The sequence below is a fragment of the Petaurus breviceps genome, unplaced genomic scaffold (genome assembly GCF_028583685.1).
Source record: "Petaurus breviceps papuanus isolate PSGF00001 unplaced genomic scaffold, PetGlider_PUasm1.0 90702, whole genome shotgun sequence".
Lineage (NCBI taxonomy): Eukaryota > Metazoa > Chordata > Mammalia > Diprotodontia > Petauridae > Petaurus > Petaurus breviceps.
In genome coordinates, this window is record NW_027187317.1 from 8,896,677 (window position 1) to 8,914,399 (window position 17,723).

Consider the following 17,723-nt stretch of genomic DNA (forward strand, 5'->3'; position numbering starts at 1 on the left):
CCCTAATAGGCCAAATGTAATCACATGAAGCCTATGGTGGGAGGAGTTTACTTTAAGGGTGGAGCAGAGTCCACAGGAAGCTGAGAGTCAGAGTAGTTAGAGAGGGAGGAGAGGATGCAGCCAAGGGGAGAGCAAGGGTTGTGAGTGTTTGTTTGTGGGAAGGTTAAAGGATGGTGTGGCTCCCTGTTGTGTTATGGTTTATTAACTTCTTTATTGCTATGATATATTTGGTTTCCTGGTGTTGGGATTTGGTTTTCTGGCATCTGAATAAATGTTTTGCTTCTGTCTTCTAAATGGAGAGTCTACTATATTTTGTGATTGAGAACTATGCCTGCATAATAACAGTCACCCTCAGTATTGTGAAAATTGCATTGGTATCACACAAGACTTGCTTTTGACGGAGCCATACTACCTCCTAGTAATCACTGTTGCCTACCCTTTTCATACTCTAAATGCTCACACATCATGAGTTCAATAATGTATTATATAATTTAATAGATGACTCTGGAAGATAAAGTGAGGCCGATGTCTGCACAACTCTGCCTAACTTAAATCCACACGTACACAATCCAAATCATACATAATTCAAAACATCCCTCACGATGCCATTGTTCCTCTTTGAAAATGAAGGATAAACAGCAACAATAAAATTTGACTAGGAATCAAAGTCAAGCTCATAAGCCTATAGTTTAACAACTTTATCCCTCCCCATTTTTGGAAATCAGAACATTTAACCCTTCAAGTCCTATGGCAACTCAATCATTCTCCACAATTTTTCTAACATGGCACATGGTAATTCAGTAATAACATCTGCTGGTAGTAATAGCCACAGTCATCATTGTCGTCATCATCACTGTGTTGACATTGTCCTCATTGCATTCAGCACAGTCACAGCCATCTTTGTAAGTAGTAATAATAGTAACTGTTCGCAGTAATACAGTATTTTTTTAAGTTTATAAAGTGCTTTCCTCAAAGGAACCTGTGTGATAGAGAGTTCAGGGAGTCTTAGCCCTATTTTATAAATAAAGAAATTAAGTGACTTATCTATTGTCAAGTAGCTAATAACTGTCACAGCTACAATTCACACTAATTCTCTCCAGATCCCAGGGATTTAGTTCATTTGGGGCAGGAGCTTTGATCAAGATAATAGGTGTTCTTTTATGATCTCAAATTCAGATATGAGGTAGAGTGGGGAACACACTGATTCTGAAGTCAGAAGACCCAGTTTCAAATCCCATCTCTGGAATTTATTAGCTGTGTGACCTTGGGCAAGTCATTTAATCTTGGTAGCCCTCAGTTTCCTCATCTATAAAATTAGAGGGCTAAACTAGATGCATTCTGAGGTCTCTTCTAGACCTAAACCTATGAACCTATCAATGAAACAAGAATGAAACAAAAAACTTCTATGTGAAACCAGAAATATAATAATAATAATAGCCAGCATTTCTATTGTGTTTTAATGTTTGCAATATTCTTTGAAAATATTCTCATTTAATTCTCCCAATAATCCTGGGAGGTAGGTACTATTGTTATCCCCAAATTAGGGATGAAGGAAAGGGGCAGGGAGTGGCAGGAGTACAAGGGAAAACAAGCATTTATTAAGCACCTACTATGTACCAGGCACTGTGCCAAGTGCTTTACAAATATCATCTCATTTGATCTTCACAACCCTGGAAGGTAGGTGCTATTTTACAGTTGTGGAAACTGAAGCAGAAAGCAGGCAAGTTACTTACCCAAGGTTGCACAGCTAGTAAGTATCTGAGACTGGGTTTGAACTCGTCTTCCTGACTCCAGAAGCCCCAAGCTCTATTTACTGCACCACCTAGCTGCCTCTAAATATCAATTAGTTGTAATTTTTTGGTACCTAGGTGGATAGAGCTGGACTTGAAGTCAGGAAGAATGGAGCTCACATCCTATCTCAGACACTCACTAGTTGTGTGACCATGGTCAAGTCTTTAAAGTTCCTATACCTCACTTTCTTATCTCTAAAGTGAAGTACTTAGACTAGATGATTTCTACCATCTCTTCTACCTCTAAGTCAATGACCACATAATCTATGATCCTTATTTATCTTGGATTAATGACTAACTTCTTATTAGCCATTTTTAGACTCTTTTCCCAGGATAAATATCATTCTCCTCAACACAGAAAAGAGAAAATAAGTTGAGTTGTTCTGTTTTCTCTCTTTCATCAACTCCCATTGTCTCATCTGCTCTGAGATGCAGTCCTATCCATTCTTTGATCTTCCTTCTGACACCGCATAGCCAAAATAGCCCCCCTTTTTCTTTTCCTTAATATTTATTGAGTATAAACTCATTCTGAATTTTAGCATCCAACATAATTCTTTTTTAAATTAAAAAGGTAACACATAAGAAAACTAGGATTTTAATCCAGGTCTTCTGAATCTAAGTCCAGTGACCTTGCCACTACCCCCATAAGATTCCAACAAAGTGAATTTTTAGTCCTAATAATATTCATCATAATGGCATTCTTTCTACTGTCAAAAAGGGTAACAAAAACAGTAACATTTTTTCAAAATTAAAATAAGATAGATTACTTGGCAGCAGTTCCCAGACCTATTATAAGGAAACAGAAAAGGAGGATGGGGAATAAGAATGCCAGTAATACAGCATTTAGACTATAACTTGCAAGCAATTTTTTTTCCAACATTCTGAGTACGTGATCTAGTGAACTGCAAAGTCCCTTCTAAAAAGCTTATGGAAAGGAGTGCTACATTTATGATTCCCAGTGATGGAAAAACGTGGTATTCCTCTTCACCTCAAGGAGTCATTAAGTGCAGTTCTGGTCAATTTTTCAGACCACAGTTTCTGGGCCTCTTATCCTCAAAGGTTTCATAGTCTCATCCTCATAGGGCTCACCATCATTGTTAATTGTCTTTAAGCTTTGAAAATACTCATCCTTTTAGTATAGTTTTGTTGGTGTCTTTATGTATTTATGGAAGTCAAATTAGAAAAGTCTCTCTCTCTCTCTCTCTCTCTCTCTCTCTCTCTCTCTCTCTCTCTTTCTCTCTCTCTCAAAAACTAAGGACATGTAGATTTGCTTAAGGGTATCTGAGAGGTTGGAATGAAAAGGGCCCTGAGCCTATAAGCAAAAGACTGTCTTGGCTCTGCAACTTTTCAGCTAGATGACTGTCAGGCAAGTCATTTTACCTCTCTCATTTAACTTCTTAGTAACCTTACCTAAAACACAGGGTTGTTTTGTGGATTAACAGAGAGTATGTTATGTGAAAACATTTCATAAAGTAATAACTATAGCATGTTTCTATTGGAGAGTGATAAACTGTAACGTATTTCTGTTATAGCATTAGATTTCAACCAATGTCTCACTCTCAATCTGCATAATAGCAAGAGATAGGCATCATGGGTAATTGTTTAAATTAGAGTGAATTCTGAAAGGAGAGTGGCTCTAATAGAAATGTGACAGCCAGTAATGATGCAAGGAATAGATAGTGACAGAAAACCTGAAAGGAGGAGAGGAAAAAGGGAGAACTGCTATTTCCTTATTTTAAAAGTCAGTGTTCGTTGAAGGATGGGGGTTAACTTTGAATGGAGAGGCCAGCTCAGCAAGTTGCAATCCAAACACAAGTCTAAACCCAAACTACCTGACCCTTAGTCATGCATATATTCCACTGTTCTTTTCAAAGAAGATGGGAAGTAATGCAAATGCAACCAATGGACTATAAGCTCCATGAGGGCTGGGACCCTGGCTTACTGAAACTTTGTATCTCTACCAGCTCCAGGCACAGAGTTCTTCACACAGCAGGCACTTAATAAATTTTTGTTAATATTGACTTCAATAGAACATTTTTTAAAACACCCAATCCAACTAGCCAAGAACTTTGAGCTCAGACTTCCAGTCATCGAAGCTAAATTCTTAAAACATATATGTGTAAATATGAATGGTTGCATACATATATGTGTATATACATTATTTACACATATACACACATGCACATATACATATATGTCATTAGAGGATTCTAATAGGGTTTTGTTATGATTGTTGTAGTAACACTATTACATTATTGTTGAAATGTAATTTTCCCAGAATCAAGGTGTTCTCTTCAGTGGCTAGGACTCACCCAACTATTTCAGAGAATTCTAGAGCTAGAAAGAAACTTAGAAACCACCTATTCTAAGCTTCTCATTTTATAAAAAGGAAAACTCTGGTCAAGAAATATGAAAAGTATAATGTGGTTTACCCAAAAGTAGCAGAGCCAAACTTGACCCTAGGCTTTCTGACTCCTAATCCAGTGGTTAAAAACACTGTTGGTCAGGTTTCCATATGTGGCCTGTAATGTATTGAGTGAGAAGTCTGTAGGTTAATGTAGGAATGAATGTGTAATTGAAACTGGTTTCAAAGTCTAGTAGGGGGGTGGCTAGGTGGCACAGTGAATAGAGCACTGGCCCTGGAGTCAGGAGGACCTGAGTTCAATTCCGGCCTCAGACACTTAACACAAAACTAGCCATGTGACCTTGGGCAAGTCACTTAACCCCAGTTGCCCTGCCTTCCCCCTCCAAAAACAAAAAAGCAAAGTCTAGCAGGTTCTGGGGGGGGGGGGTCCCTCTTCCAAATCACCATAAATGGAACTGAACACAGGCCTTGCTTCAGGTGTAGGTGAGATATCTAATAGGAAAATTCCTTTGGCCACTACCATGGCTGTTTTCCATGTGCGGATACCATTTACTACCTGCCAGCTATACTACAACCTACTTAGAAGTATAGAAATTAATTACAGCATAAAAAATGATTGGGAAGTCCCTGGCATCAAGCACTACATAAAAAATTTGACAAGTGAACAATCCACTGGCTTTTTCTTTTAAAGTATTGATAAAGAATCTCTCTTACAAGCCAGAGCTCCATTCGATATTGGACAGAAACACATGGACGGTTCATCCCAGACCCTAGGGAATGTCAGAAGGTTCTTATTAAAATGAACACTGAGTAATAAACTTTAATAGTCTCCAGAGGTACGTAATGCCAAAGCATAATACATAAAAAAATGCTGATTTAATAAGAATACTTATAAACTCCTCATAAATCATTTATTGCAAACCATAATTTTGAATTACTCAAAAGATTTTTAAACTGTGATAAATTATAATTCACACTGAACTGAGCCTCACATTTCCAGTATCAAATAAGTAGATAAATAAATAAATACCCTTAATTAGCAGCTGATGAGGAGAAATCATGCGTAGCGCTAAAAGAATCCTATAACGTCTGTGAAATTTCCAAGCCTGTTGGCTAAAATAAGCTTTTCCCCTCTCACAGCTTCTTTTTTCCTGGACCTTCCTGCAAGCTGTCAACCCAATATATCATTCAGGATCACATGGCTACCCATCACAGGAAATTGCTGTCTGCCAAAGGTATTTCCAATCTGTAATGATTACTATATCTGTCAAGCAGATAGTTAAAGCAATGCCATAAAGTTAAAAGTCTGCTGCTTACCCATATGCTTAGTTGACTGGGATTTTTTTCCTTCCTCACATGCACTTAACAGATGTACTGTATTTGCTAGAATTCCAAATCAGACCAAATGAGGCTTTTTCTCTCCTATTTGCATGAGCAATACCAAGTATGGAAAAGTGGGAGATGAAAAAGAAGGGGCTGGTTTGTCGGGGGGGGGTTGTTTGCATTTGTATCTTCCAGCTGTAGAAGTCTAAACAGGTATAGCATCTTGGCAAGACAGGATGTTACTAGTTTCTGTAACAAAGTTAGTCAAACTGAGAATGCCAAGGAAATATCTGGAGGAGGAACAGAGGTCAAGGTTGCAGCTATATTTTTTTTCTCTCAGAACTGATTCTAATTTTGGCAATTCCCCTGACAAGTGAAATTCAGTGACTCTGAAATGCTGCAGTATGGTGAGCTATCAAAACTTCAGATTCTTATAGTGAACACCTAGGAGGTAAGGAAGATAGGGAGGCAATTATGACAAAGGACTCAAACCACCCTGGAAAACTCTAGACTCAAGCCCTTCCCAAACAGGAATTCCTTCTATTACATCCCAAGAATCAAAATTGATAGTGACTCCCTATGGCCTTCACTGATGTCATCAGCATAAGGCAAATCTAATTACTGAAAATAAGGCACCCCAGGATTTTATAATCCAAAAATCACTGGATTGGGAGTCATTGGCCCTAACCTCAAATTCTAGTTCTTCTGTTTAACTTCCTTTGTGACCTTTTGCCTCAGTGACCTCTCTAAGACAGTTTCCATATCCATAAAATAAAGGAGTTGGACTTAATTATGCATCATCCCTTCCTGCTCTTAAATCCTATGAACTGAATTTAGGAATCATAGGATTCTGGTTTGAGAATTGGAAGGGGTATTAGTGGTCATAAAATCCAACTCCCTCATTTTACAAATGAGAAAATTGTGATTCAAAAGGTTAAGTGACTTGCCCAAAGATATGCTAGTAACAGTAAACTGGGGAGCTGGGATTTGAATTCAGACCATGTGACTCATTCCAAGTTCATCGTTTTTTCCCTCGAGCCATGCTGAATGGGAATTGTCCCTAATTGCTACTCAAAGCCCTCAGTTTTTGCCATTATAGACTATGGTGTGCTGGCAATCTGCCAAAAGGTTTAATATTTTTAGATTAGTTGAAAGGCAGTACAGTATAGTGAATGAAGAGACGGACTCAGAGTCATATGGCTGTTGTGACTCCAGGCAAGTCCCCTAACTAATTTCTGAGGCAGCTAAGAATATAAGTTGCAGGCCACATATCACATATTAACATTATCTATGTTCAGGGCAGCCAGGTGGCACAGTGAGTAAGAGTGCCAGCCCCAGCATTAGGAGACCCGGGATTGGTTCTGGCCTCAGATACTTGGCACCCATACAAAAGGCCGTGTAACCTTGAGCAAGTTACTTAACCCCAATTGCTTTAAAAAAAATATCTATGTTCTATTTTATTTAATTTTTTAAATATTTCACAATTACATTTTCATCTGGTTAAGTCCCCACTAAGAGTTAATGGGTCAAGTGTTTGACACCTCTGCTCTATGTAAATGAAATCACAAGTTCAGTTTGCTTAACTGAGGGAGGACTTGTTTGATTTTTTAAGGTACTTAGTAATTTGCTCTATTATGGTGAGTTATGGAATCTGCAGATTGGCAGAAGATATGAAAGCTTGGCTTAACAATAAATGACAGGTTTATAAAACACCTCATATATAAAAACTTAACTTGATCCTCACATTGACCCTATGAGGATAAATGCTACATTTGTCACCTGTATTTTACAAAGGGGGGAACTGAGGCTCAGTTTGGACACTTGTTAGCTACATCATCAAGGGAATTCGTGTTGTCAACTTAGGTTGAAAATGACTCAATGGCAAATGAAGCTGGACAAGCCAAAGTGTGTCCAAGGGAGTCAATCCCAATCCATTCAATGGTGACTTTTACAATTAAAGTTAACTACCCCAAAACCATCACCAGTGACTTTTTGGAGTGAGAATGGAATGGTTGGAAAAGGGGTAACTGACACAGCACTCATGTTTTCTTTCTGTTTCTCATCCTCACCTGACAGCACCTAGAACCTTTGGATATAGGTCAAATCACAGTTTAACAAAGACCTTTAGTTCTATTTTACAGCATTGTTTCTTGAGTCAATGTGGAACAGGGGGAAAGCACTAAAAACAGAAGTCTTGGGTACTAAACTCTGATCCTGACTCTACTACTGAGCAAGTCACTAACTTGTCTGGGTGCTCATTTTCTCTGTAAAATGGAGGGGTTGAACCCAATGATCTCTCAGATTCCTTCCAGCTTAAATTTATGATCATGTGACTCTATCAAATGTGAGTCTTCTCTCTCTAGAGTCATAATTCTATGTACCAGAAGCATTGCACTTTCCACAGGTCATACACTATACCAAAAAGAAATTCAGGACTCCACTTTTCTCCCTAACTCTTCAATCTAGTGCCTTCCCTCTGTTAATTATTTCCTATTTGTCATATAGCTTGCTTGTACATACTTTTTTTCATGTTGTCTCCCCTGTTAGATTGAGAAAGGTAAACACTCTTTGTATCCTTAGCACTAGTCCAATGCCTGGCGTTCGGTAGGTGCTTAATAAATGTTGATTATTGGATTAACTGACTCTCACTAAACATCAACTTAACAGTTTAAAAAACAACTAAGGATAGGAACCAAACCTGTAATTTCATTGTTATGAGGAACTCTCAGAGAAGGAAATTCCCTCTGCCAATGCAGATAACCACCTTCTGTGCAATTTCCAGTTTGAGATAGTTGCCTATAATCAATCTCAAGAGAGTGACTTGCTCAGGGTCACATAGTCAATATGTGTCAGAGGTGGGATTAGAATCCGGGCATGGGGGCAGCTAGGTGGTACAGTGAATAGAGCACAGGCCCTGGAGTCAGGAGGACCTGAGTTCAAATCCAGTCTCAGACACTTGACATACTTACTAGCTGTGTGACCTTGGGCAAGTCACTTAACCCCAATTGCCTTGCCTTGTCCCCTCCAAAAATAAAAAAAAAAAGAACCTGGGCATGCCTGGTTCTGGAGTCAATTCTTTATCCACTACATCACGCTGCATTTCCTTTGAGACATATGTACAGTTATAATCATATGATCTTATATTTCATTGTGATAGAATTCTAGAACACTCCCATTTGGGGAATTTGCAAAGCATTCCTTGTCATTCAGGGATAGCCTTCTCCCCCATTTGTTATTGCATGTAAATGCAACCCGAGCCAAATACTTGCTCGATGTGGACAACTTTTTTTAATGATTGATATTATGTATAGCCCCATTTAACTGAACTTGAAAGGCAAAATGCAGTAATGATGATGTCCCTTTAAAATGTAATAGTAGCTCATCATAATATGTATTTTTTTTTGAAGTTGCACCAAAGGTGGTAAAAGTCACCATACTCCTTTTTCTTACTAAATCATAGGCTTCAACTCTTTCAGCACATGAAGATAAAACTAGATCATTCCGTCTGGTTTGCACGTGGGATATTCCCTGAATGTTAAATTAAACTAGATCAGGCTTCTAGGTGAGGGGGATCTGAAGAGCAAAGGGAAAAAATCATGTAAGAATGTTCCCGGTCCGGTCTCCTTCACCCTCATCACACAGGAGTGATTTCATTGTATGCGACATCCAGCCTGAAGTCTCGCCAGTCACGCGTTCAAACCTAGAGGGTGGCAGAGCAAGAAGTGTTACGCGTGGTGCCCAGTGACTTGTTCCCTCTAGTGCTCGGTTTCTTGCGTGACAACCAGTTCACCGAGGCGGCAAGCAAGTTCCCCAAGGCTACGGGAACCGCCCACCAGGACCCCAGTGCCTCTTCCCTTTTGGACTTCTACAGTTTCTGGCTCAATAGGTCTTCCAAAACTCAAAAGCGGAAGTTGCAGGCTAACGGACCAGTGGCAAAGAAAGCTAAGAAATCCATTGCTTCTGGCGACAGCAGTCATAATGGAGAGACCTAACAGCCTCCAGCCAAGAAACTCGCTACCAAGCTCCCTGGTCCATCCGGCCAGCCTGGGAAATCAACCATTCCTGCCAAAACAGCAGAGAGTAGTAATAGCAGTGAGGACTTCAGTGAGGAAGAAGACAACAAAAGCCAGAAGTCTGCCCGGAAGGGAGCCAAGCCCGAGCCAAGGCATCCATACCCTGCCCTGAGGCAGCTCAGCCTAAGAAAGCTGAAAGCTCCAGCTCTGACTCTGATTCGGATTCTGACTCTGACTCCGACTCTGACTCTGACTCCGGCTCAGAGGATGAAGCTACCAAGAAACAGAAACCAAAGACCCCAGGTAAGAACCCAGCTAAGACCCCAGTCAAGGCCAACATCTAAGACTCCAGTTAAGGCCCCTGCTAAGCCAGGCACAGCTGCCTGGGTCACCTCCAAATTAGCCAGTGGCAAAGCTGGTGAAAGCAGCAGCAGCAGCAGCAGTGACTCAGAGGAGGGGGCTCTGGCTCCATTCAAAAAGGCTGTACTGAAGAAGCCAACTCCATCCAAGACCCCTGTGAAAGCTGCCCAAAAGACCTCCAGCAGTGAAGATTCCTCCAGTGAGGAAGAAAAAGAGAAACAGAAGAAAAAACCTGTCAAGGCCAAACAAAGTCCTTACAGTTCTGTCCCCCCACCACCTTGCACCCAGCCCAAGAAGGTGGGAGGGGACCAACCTCCCAAGAAGAAAGGGGACCGGCCTCCCAGAAAGAAGGTAGTAGGTGACCAGCCCCCCAAGAAGAAGGTGGCAAGTGACCAAGTCCCTAGGAAGAAGGAGGAAAGCAGTGACTCTTCTGATAGCAGTGAGGACAGCAGTGATGAGGAGGTAGCTGCAGCTAAATCAGGAGGGGTGAAAGCTACCACATCTAAGCCTGCATCAGCCAAGGCCACAGCAGTCAAGACTATATAACAAACAAGGCCACAGGAATGGAGTCCAGTTCAGACAGTGACTCAGATTCCAGCTCAGAAGAGGAAGAGAAGAAACCTTCTCAAAAGGCAGCCCCCAAACCTGTCGTTGCTGTTAAGGCAACTCCCAAGCCAGCAGTGACTACAAAAGCTGCTGAGGACTCATCAGACAGCTCAGACTCAGACAGCTATGAGGATGAAGCACCAGCCAAGCTAGCCCCTGGCACCAAGCCAGCCACCAATCAAAAACCTCTGCCCAGGAAAGCGGATAGCAGCTCCAGCGAAGAGGAAAGCAGTTCTAGTGAGGAAGAGAAGAAGTTGGGGACAAAGGCTGCAGCAGCTTTCCCCAAACCCAACATGGGGGCCAAGGGAACTCCATCTCCAGGGGCCAAAGCAGCCACTCAGGACAGCAGTTCAGACTCTGACAGCTCCAGCAGTGAAGAGGAAGAACCAGCAAGCAAAGTGAATAAATCTAAAGTGGGGACTACAGCTGTTCCTAAGCCTGCCTTGGTAAAAAAAAAAAAAAAAAATCTAAGGCTGAGAGTAGTTCATCTTCTGACAGCTCCAGTGAAGAGGAGGAAAAACCAAAATTTAAAAAGAGCCCTGGCTTGGTGGCCAATGGGTCTTGCCCTTCAGCACCCCAGAATGGAAAGACTTGTACAGGCAAGGAGGAGGAAGAGGAAGAAGCAGCAGCTAAGCTAGGCTCTGGGAAGAAGCAGAAAAAGGATGCTAGCCCTGGCCAAGAGGCCTCTCCCCCTAAGGTGAAGAAACAAAAGCCTCAGACACCAAACACGGTTCCCAAAACAAAAAAGGGAGAGAGAAGGTCATCTTCCCCTTTCCAGAGAGTTAAGTCAGAAGAAGCTGAGGTCAACTCTCGGGTGACTGACAACTCCTTAGATGCCAAGCGGGGTGCAGCTGGAGATTGGGGAGAGAAAGCCAATGAGATCCTGAAGTTTACCAAAGGCAAGTCCTTTCAACGTGAGAAGACCAAGAAGAAGAGGGGCAGCTACTGGGGTGGTTCCATCTCCACCCAAGTCAACTCTGTTAAGTTTGAAAGTGACTGAGTGGAGAGACCTTGACTCTGAAACTTGGGGCCCAGTGCCCTGCTTGTGGGATTGGGTAACTGGAGCTAGTGACTTCCCCCTCAGCCACAGTCTGCACTTGGCCATAGACATGTTTTCAAAGAGGATCCTTTGGGGAGTGGGTGGGTGGTGGGATAGGAAAGTAAGCGCAAATTCTTCTGGAAGTGTGTTGCTCGGTTGTCGCCCCCTAAGTCCTCTGAAATCCAAATATAGCTCAACCTCACTTGAGAAGTCCATGAAAAAAAAAAAGAATTTTCTCTCTGAGGTGGCTCTTTCTTAGTATGTACCCAACAACTTTGTTTGGAGTAATTGCAGGCACAGAAAGCTGCAGACAGAGAAAGAGTCTCTAGATTTCTCCATCTGGGAATCCAAGCAGATTGCAGTTTCATTGAGTTCAAATGCTGCTGCTGTTCATCCTTTCTAAAATTTCAGCTGTCATGTTGTTCCTATGCCCAAATTAATTCTTTTAAAATGCTTTTTATTTCTATTAAGAAAACATCTGAGCATTTCTATTCTGTTTTAATATAAAACCCTTTTCTTATGCCTCTAGAGAGAAAGGAATTTCTATAAATAAGTAAATTAAAAGATAGACAAATAGTTGGATAGATGGATGATAGATGACAGATGACTGATAGGTAAAATGAATGATAGATGAATAGAAATAGATACATAATAGACAACAGATGAAAGATACAGACATACAGATAATAGATGATAGATAGATGATATTGATAGATCGATGACAGATTATAGATGTATATAGATAAATAGAAATCCACAGGAGATGATAGACACAGAGAGATAGAAATAGATGATAAATGACTGGTGGTAGAAACAGACAGGCAGAGAGGTGACAGATGATAAATTGAAATAGATACATGATAGATAAACTGATATAAAGAGATGATAAATAAAAATATACTATAGATGACAGAAGACAGACAGAGATTGAAATAGATGATAGATGTCAGATGACTGATGATAAATAACAATAGATACATGATATATGAGAGATAGAAAGATAATAGAGGACAGGTAATAGATGATAAATTGAACTATATACATGCTAGATATAGATTGATAGATAAAATATAGACAGAAAAAAATACACTAGATAGATAGAAAGAAAGAAAATTCCTAGAAAAGAATCATTCCTTCTTACAATTTATTATCCTCATTACATGTCATTTGGTGAATTAAAATTTACACGTCTAAAAAGAAATGGTCCTTTTTCGGATGTCACTGATAGTTCTAGCCCTCTTCAAGAGTTTTTAATCATAAACATCTCAGTTCAAATTGTCAGGTTCATTGGCCCTCAATGTCTCTTCCAAGCAAATAGTTTCCTTTAAGTGATACAAAAGAAACAAATTAGAGGAAGCAGCAGAGGGGTAGCAATGTATATTAAAGATGACCTGCTTCTCTAAGCCGTTATAAACTTTGGAAAGTGGAAACATTAAAGAGTATTTGGTTGAAGACTAGTGGAGGAAGAAACTTGTGCTGAAATCATAAAAGCCAATATGCCAGAAGGAGGAAATGGATAATGAATCCTAGAAATATATCACAAAATTGGCATAGTAGTGTAATGATGGGTGATTTCAGTTATCCAGATAGATGTCTGCTAAGGGTCTCCTTATGCTTTAAAAAAAAACATTGATAAATCCTTTACTTATATGATAGAAGCCATATTTACTAAAGCCCTGACACTCAGGCTAATCTAATTTCTCCTAAGGTCCTAATCATGTAGACTAGGCTAGTTTATCCAGTAAGGGCAAGAAAGATATCCTCAAGATTTGATTGGTCCAGTGGGGTAAGACTCAAGTCATTGACATGACTTTCTGGTTGCCTGGAACATTAAAAGGACAGCAAATCAGGAGTCAGTGCCCCTCAGACTTAGCTGATGTCCCCCCACCATGTGAGTTATCCCACCCATCAGGCCCAACACTCTGCCAGACAGCTGCATATCTACATAGAAAAGAATCAGTCACATCGTCCCAAGCCATTGCTATTTCCTTGTCGAGTATCCATTCTATGACTAAATAAACCTTCTTTTGACTGTCAGATGTTCTACAAGTGCATCATTTCATTCCTGCCCTGATTTTGAACTAGCAAACTGGTCCAAGTTACACCAGGCACATAACTTGCCTTGATGTTAATTTCATTCTTCAAAAAGCAATAAGAAGAAATACCATTCTGGATCAGACTCTGATGAAAGAAGAGAAACTATTTGCCAAATCAATCATTCAATCAACACCCATTTAACTGCCAACTATGTGGTAGGCTGATGTGCACCCTAGATCTTAGAAAATGTATTTTCAAAGAGTTCAGAGAAAGGATAAACAGGACCCCATGATATAAAGTTCTATAGAAATCAACTCAAGTAAAACTGATAAAAATGAAATCTTATAATGTAATTACAAGAAGGAAAAAAATAGGTTGAGGAAAGTGTCAAAAGAGGCTGATGTGGCTACACATGAACTTCCTGGAAGGAACTTCCCCTAATGAAGCAAAATTTCACTTTCTCTGCAGCTTATAGTTTTAGAATGTTGTCTGGGACACTGAGAGATAAAGTGACTTATGCAGGGAGGAAACGGCTACTATGTGTCACAGGCAGGATGGAAACTCAGATTTTCTGGATCTAAACCTGTTCTCTATCCATTATAGGACACTGATTTTAAAATGGTGAGCCAAGAATGAACTGAAAACTAGCTAAGTATGGAAATAATGAGAACAACTCTCCTCGATAAGTTTGTGTCACAAGGCAAGTACTAACTCCATTCCTAGGTGCTGGTAGAACTTGCAGATTTTATTGAGCTGCTGTCAATGATGTTTGAAAAATTTTGGAGTATTAGAGAAGTGCCTTGGAACTACAAATGAACAAGTGTGTTGCAAATATTTAAGAAGGGGAAGAAGGTGGATAGGGGCATTCTTCAAACTATAGGCCACTGAGTTTGACCTCAATTCATGGCAAATTTCTTTTGCTTTTTTTTTTCCTTTTTTTTTTTTTTGGAGGGGGAAAGGTAGGGTAATAGGGGTTAAGTGACTTGCCCAAGGTCACACAGTTAGCAAGTGTTAAGTGTCTGAGGTTGGATTTGAATTCAGGTCCTTCTGACTCCAGGTCCAGTGCTCCATTTACTGCACCACCCAGCTGTCCCCATGGCAAATTTCTAAAATGCATTAATAAAAGGATGATTTTTGAGAATTTAAAATGAGTTCTTATAGGGGTGGAGTCAAGATGGCAGAGTAGAGAAAGCACTGAGCTGAGCTCTTCCATCATTCCCCTACAAACAACTTTAAAATAATACCTCAAGTCAAATTGTGGGGTGGCAGAGCTAAGCCAAGAAAACTAAGGAGGTCAGTAGGAAAAATCTGTGACATGAAGGTGGAGGTTGTCCCAGAGCCCAGGTGGATGAAACACCAGTGGTGGAACTAGGTGGTGCAGCAGAAGCAGCAGCAGTTTCAGGAGCTCTCAAGTCAGAGATGGCTTGAAATCTGGCAACAGGTCAGAAAGAGATTTCATGGGATCCCTATGCTAGCACTGGATGCCAGACTAGAAGCTGTTTGGCAACTTCATTGCCTATTTTCTCTTCTGGGTCACAGTTCAAGGGCAGAAAGAGGGAGCAGGGGTGGTGAAGAGCAGTATTGTTTCTGGTCCAAAGAAATCTAGAGACCCTGAGAAACAGTTTCACTTCTGGTCCTACTAGATCAGGGACCTTGAAGAACAGCATTAATTTTAATCCCAAGGGATCAGGGGCCCTTTCTGGGTAAGGACCAGAGTGTAGACCAAGAGAGTAGTGGCCACATTTCTCCCCAAATCAGACCACCTTGGAAGCACCAAAAACTTCCAAATCCCCAGAACTAGCTCTAAAAACAACAGTATGAAAGAACCTGAAGCAGCTCAACTTTGACACACAGTTCAAAATCAAGAAATAGGGTGGAAAATGAGCACAGTAAAGATAACTTGATCGTAAAAAGCTTCTATGGTAACAGAGAATACCAAAATATGCTCAGAAAACAATGAGACCAAAACAGCCACAAGGAAAACCTGAAAGAAATAACCATATAATTTGAGCACACATCCAACAAGAATTCCTGGAAGAACTAAAACTTATTTTCAAAAGCAAATAAGAGTGATAGACAAAAAAGCAAGTAAAGAAATAAAAGCAAAGAAAATTATGAGAAGCCAGTTAACAGATTGGTAAAAGAGACACCAAAAATACTGAAGACAATAATTTCTTAAAAAGCAGAATTGGCCAATAGAATAAAAGGTACAAAAACTCGATGAATGATTTTTTCTTTAAAAATTAGAATTGGGCATGTGGAAGTTAATGACTCCATGAGATATCAAAAAATAATAAAACAAAGTCCAAAGAATGAAAAAATAGAAGAAAATATAAAATATCTCATTGGAAAAACAATTGACCTTGAAGATAGATCAAGGAAAGATAATTTAGTAATCATTGGACTACCTAAATGCCCTGACCAAATAAAGAACCTATCATATTTCCAGAAATTATCAAGGAAAACTGCCCCCAATATCCTAGAACCATAAGATAAAATAGAAGTTGAAAGAATACACTGATCAATATCTGAAAGAGATCCCAAAATGAAAACTCCTAAGAATATTATAGTTAAATTTCAGAGCTCCCATGTCAAAGAGATAATACTTCAAGCAGCCAGAAAGAAACCATTTAAACACCAGAGAAACACAGGCAGGATCATACAAGATTTAGCAGCAACCATATTGAAGGAGCAGAGGACTTAGAATATGATATTTTGGAAGACAGCATAGCTGGAATTGCAACAAAGAATAAGCTACCCAGCAAAACTAAGTATAATCCTTCAAGGGAGAAAATGAAAATTTAATGAAATAGAGGACTTGCAAACATTTCTGGTGAAAAGACCAGAGCTGAATAGAAAATTTGACTATCAAATACATGATTCAATAGAAGCATAGAAAAGCAAACGTGAAAGAAAAGTTGTAAGGAACTCAATAGTGTTAAACTGTTTACATTTCTATGTGGGAAGATGATACATATAACATCTAAGAACTTTATCATTATTAGGACAGTTAGAAGGACTCTACATAGAAGGCACAGGAATGAGTCCATTATGTTGGGATGATGTAAAAGAAGAATGGGTGAGAAAAATGGATGCTTTGGGATTAGGGGGAAGGAAAAGGGGGAAATTATCTCACATAAAAGAAGCAAACAAGAAAGAGCTTTTACATGAAAGGGGAAAGTAAGGAGGGGGGCAATGCTTGAACATCACTTTCATCTAAAGCAGTTCAAAGAGGAAAGAAAAAATATGCACAGAATCAATTGGATATAAAAATCTATCTTACCCAACTGAAAAACAGGAAGGAATGGGGATTAAGAGAAAAGGAGGGTGACAAAAGGGAAAGCAGATAAAGGAAGACAGGGGTAAGAAGCAAAACAAACTTTAGGAAAGGACTGGATAAAAAGGGAAAGAGGGGGATAAAGAAAAGAAAATAGGATGGAGGGAAATGCACAGTTAGTGATCATGACTGTGAATGTGAATGGAATGAACTCACCTATAAAACTGAAGCAGATAACAAAAATGTATTAGAAACAAGAATCCAACAATATGTTGTTTACTAGAAACACATTTTAGGGTGGCTAGGTGGTGCAGTGAGTAAAGCGCTGGCCCTGGGGGTCAGGAGGATCCGAGTTTGGTTCCAGCCTCAGACATTTAACACACACACACACACACACACACACACAAAACTAGCCATGTAACCTTGGGTAAGTTACTTAACCCCAACTGCCCTCCAAAAAGGCAAAAAAAAAAAAATCTAGCAGTGGCTAGGTGGCTCAGTGAGTAAGAGCGCCAGCCCCAGAGTTGGGAGGACCTGGATTGGTTCCAGCCTCAGATACTTGAAACAGAAAGACATAGAGTTTAAATTGTGGGCTTGAGCAGAATCTATTCTATGTCAGCTGAAGTAAAAAAAAAAAAAAGAAAGAATAAGGTAGCAATCATCATCTCAGACAAAGCAAAAGCAAAAATAGAGCTAATTAAAAGAGATAAGCAGGAAAATTGCATTTTGCTAAAAGGCATCATAGAAAATAAAATAATATCAATACTAAATATATATGCACCAAATGGCATAGCATCCAAATTCTTAACTGAAAAATTAAATTACTTACAGGAGGAAATAAATGGTAAAACTCTATTAATGGGGAACCTCAACCTTCCTCTATCAGATTATATATATATATATATATATATAT

At 39.7% G+C, this 17,723-nt stretch overlaps 1 pseudogene; it reads left to right on the top strand.

The window, feature by feature from the left end:
- Window positions 1-782: 782 nt before the first annotated feature.
- Window positions 783-13,744, top strand: LOC138144668 (nucleolar and coiled-body phosphoprotein 1 pseudogene; annotated as a pseudogene).
- The last annotated feature ends 3,979 nt before the right edge of the window (window positions 13,745-17,723 follow it).